This window comes from Periplaneta americana, chromosome 3 (genome assembly GCF_040183065.1).
Source record: "Periplaneta americana isolate PAMFEO1 chromosome 3, P.americana_PAMFEO1_priV1, whole genome shotgun sequence".
Classification (NCBI taxonomy): domain Eukaryota; kingdom Metazoa; phylum Arthropoda; class Insecta; order Blattodea; family Blattidae; genus Periplaneta; species Periplaneta americana.
Window position 1 is genome coordinate 112,797,896 of NC_091119.1, and position 4,270 is coordinate 112,802,165.

The 4,270-nt window shown below is 36.1% G+C and overlaps 1 non-coding gene across 1 annotated transcript; it reads right to left on the bottom strand.

The window, feature by feature from the left end:
• Positions 1 to 3,840: 3,840 nt before the first annotated feature.
• On the bottom strand, positions 3,841 to 3,913 carry TRNAV-UAC (transfer RNA valine (anticodon UAC)). Its single transcript has one exon. It is a non-coding gene; the product is annotated as a tRNA-Val (tRNA).
• Positions 3,914 to 4,270: the final 357 nt, after the last annotated feature.

Genomic DNA, 4,270 nt, shown 5'->3' on the forward strand with positions numbered 1-4,270 from the left:
TTATGAACTACTTCCGTGGGAAGCTCAATGCTCATATTTTAGTAGTTATCCGTAGATACGGCTTCTGACGGTGACTGCGTGAACTAGCTGTATCATCAGCCTGTCCGAGTTCGAATCCCGATGCGCATGCGATTTTTCATTGACGCGTAATGACTAATGAATGAGTAATGGCACTTTTAATGGACAAGGACGCGATTCGGGATTCTTCTTGGGGTTCTCCCTTTAACTCAATACAGGGTGTTAAAGAAAGGCATTGAATATTTTTTGAGGTGGCAGTATTTATCAAAACAAGAAAAAAGTTTAAGAAGCATAGTTCCTAAAATTAATATCTTCCGAAATGTGAGTACTTGTTCATCAGTGTCATCTTCTTCATCAAAGCTGCTTCATGTGATTTCCATTACATAATGCAATATTCTATGAGATGGGGTATTAATCAAAACAAGAAAAAAACATGAATCATGAAATTAAAATTTTATACGAAACAAGGAAATTAGTATTGTAGGAACAGCGTATCTTCTGATGTGAACCCTTTGCTTGCTTCTTATTGGGTATATTGTACAGTATCATATCGGAAATGCAGTAAACAAAAGGGTAACAAGGTGTAATTCTCTAAGACGTAGTATAAGGAACGGTAAACACATAGAGCACCTCGTATGATGTTGATGAACAAGTTAGTGCTCATATTTCGGAAGATATTAATTTTAGGACCCCTGTTTATTAGACGTTTTTGTCTTGTTTTGATTAATACTACGACCTCTTTTCTTAAATGAAAATCACATTGAACATCTATGATGTTGATGATCATTAGAGACCGGATATTAAAGGAAACATTTTTCATCAAAAAAGAACAAAGGAAAACTTATAGCCAAAAAAAGGACTTGAAAAAGGACTATATTACTCCCCAAAACTCACTTCAGCACATTCATGGATATACATGGCACACACAATCTTACATTTATCTTTTCACAACATAAGGAAGGTGTTGTATTTGATAGGTCCTATAGTCAAAAAGAGGACTTAAAAAGGACCATATTACTCATTGATTATAGTTCACGTTAACACTTTGTTTGTTAAAACATAAAATTGTTTAGTCACACGTTAAAAAGTGTTAAAATTTTAAAGAAGGTAATATACCTTGGACAGACGGCCCGTTTCGACGTGATGTTACGTCTTCATCAGTGTCTCACCTTGGACAGACGGCCCGTTTCGACGTGATGTTACGTCTTCATCAGTGTCTCCTGAACTACTCAGGAGACACTGATGAAGACGTAACATCACGTAGAAACGGGCCTCTGTCCAAGGTATATACATTCTTTAAAATTTTAACACTTTTTAACGTGTGACTAAACAATTTTTATGTTTTAACTATTTACTCCTTCAAAAATGTGCTATTTTAATTGAAAACGCACTTTAGCACATTCATGGATACACATAGCACGCACAAGCTTATATTTATCGCTTCACAACATAAGGAAAGTGTTGTATTTGATCACATTCAACATTTCAATATGTTTCAATATGATTCTGCCTGTTTGAATGCAGAATGTCTTTATAAACAGAAAATGATCGCTCAACATCAACTGAAACCAGAGGTGAAAATTTTCCTTTTATTCTGAAATCTAAATCATTACACTTCATTAGTCTTTCAATGTCTGGAATCAGAAGAAGAACGATATTAATTTTCGCTTGCTTAAGAAGTTATAGATCTATCGGAAAAAATATGGGAAAATTATCTAAATGTTTGCGATATTCTGTCAAAAAAAGAACCAAAATAAGAGATGTTTAAAAAAAATGGAAAAAAGCGAATATTGACTAAAAAAGGGGGGGGGGGAAAGGAAGTCAAACCACATAATTTGGTCGGTGGAAGATAGTTTTGAACATCGTAATTAATTATTTCATGTTTCGTGTTGAAATAAAAAAAGGGATTCCCTTTAAAATCCTGTCTCTAATGATCATATACTCATATCTTGTGAGATATTAATTTTAGGACCCGTGTTTATTAGACCTTTTCCCTCGGTTTGATGAATATTACCACCTTTCAAAATATTTAATGTTTTTTTAACAACCTCATTCCATCAGTTCTCCGACGTGCGGAGCAAACTGGATTACGGGGCATGTCAAGATGCCTATATAGACCGCAGGATACACAGTGGACCTTAGAGCAGTCCGCCTGCGTGGTGAAAATGCGCCAAAATGTGAGTTACCGCAATACATCAACATTCGTCGCAGTGCTATGTCATAATGATTCACCTCTCTCAGAAGTCTTAGATACTGAACATGAACAAAATCCGTCCAGTTAGATTTCAGACAGACGGTATGGCCAATAATTCTTTTTGATTAGGAACGCGGAAAAACCAAATACTTCGTAAATGTCTCGAAACCGAATTTTTGCAACATCGCAATTCTTTCTGTTATGCTTACATAGGCCTAGTATGACTCACTATGAAAAAGGAAAGGTTGTTAGCATTGGTGTCTGGCTGATCTTGAAAGGGGGCGGTGGATGTTCGCCTGTAGGCCTGATGAAATTCTTTGTTGCTAATGCTGTTGATAATAAGGGAAAAGAACGGGGAAAGCGGATGTGCCGTCTTTGTATGGTAATGGACACAGGAGTCAGGTGATTGAAATTCTCCTTTCAGCGGTCGATGTGCTGAATTCAAGTCAGATTCCTTTGCGCGTACTCGGCAGTTGCGGAAGTGCTGGGCGTGGCACTTCCTTCGTATTTCTTGTGCGAGTCTGCAAACGTTCTGCGAGACAATACCGTACATTCTGAACTACCTACACAACAGCTTTTCAATTTATATTATACCTGGCTGTCTGTCTATTGAGGGATATATTGACACCAGAACACTATTTAATTAACTTCGCGAGCGAAATCTGGAATCTATGATATAATTATGTGAAATCTCGCTGCGATAACTCAAATTAAACTAATTAATAATAATAATAATAATAATAATAATAATAATAATAATAGCTAACTTGATATTAATTACATATTGAGCTATTTGATATGTTTGTAATTTAGTAACCATAAGCCAGATAAAATATTGGCCAAAAGTCACAGCTTTGCACATTAGAGACGCAAGTTCAAATCCAGACGGTATTGGAATAGGTTTTCTCGGGGCATTCTACAATAACTCCATAATATTATTCTTATCACTTGAAAATTACAACTAGCTATGTATTTTTGTTTAGCAGTGAACATAGGATTTTATTAGACAAAAATATGTACAAAATATTTTTGGTCAGTCTTCAGGTACAAGACTCCACAATAATACGACGAAGGAAGACTGTATAACGTCCTTCAAACGATCACAGAAAATCTCAACTAATTAATTAATTAATTCATTCATTTATTCATTCATTCATTCATTCATTCACTTAAGAGTTGTGGACAAGGGCTTGATTTAAAAAATCGTAAGACGCTTTTTTAGAACTAATAGTTGAAATGGAAATGATAGTGAACATCCAAGTAGGACTACCCAAGGAAAATCTACTCAGAGCCGACTTGTCCACCACAAAAGCCAGAAAAACTGGCGGAAATCGGATTTTGAGAAGTTATTAGCTGACTGAGCCACAAAGCCATATGGACTCTCGAGAATTTGCGAAGACTGTTGAGTGGAAAATAATTTTAAAAAAATTATCGAAGTCAATTTCTTGTAGCACTACAGTAGGCCTACGACACATTTTTACACTTTTCGTATAGTGAAAAGATAAAATTCACAATCTTGTGTTCCTGCATTCTGAAATGTCATATTTAAACGAGAAAATGACTTACGTATAAATGTATAAGCTAGACAAATGTTTTGGATATCGTGATTTCACGAAAAAAACTCCTGTTGGTTCCGCCCGGGATCGAACCGGGGACCTTCTGCGTGTAAAGCAGACGTGATAACCACTACACCACGGAACCAACTGCCAAACTGTACCTGTTCTGAAGGTAGATATGTAACATTCAGCTCAAATCGGACAGTGGTGGATGGGTAATGCGTGCAATACGTAATCCTTTGATTGATGCTAGCTTGCATTAGCTCTGTTGGAACATGACGGGCATGACATTTGAAAGTGAGAATGCATTTCTGATTCTGATGAAATCACACTAGAGGATGCAGGATTCGTTGGACTAAAATGTGCCCCATGTTCGAGGTGTTAACTTAAAGTGGTATATTAAATCTCAATAGAGAAATGCTACTCTAAATTACGAAGTATGAAATAACTGCGACAACGATGATCATGATTATGATTAAGAAGAAGAATAAGAAGAAGGAGA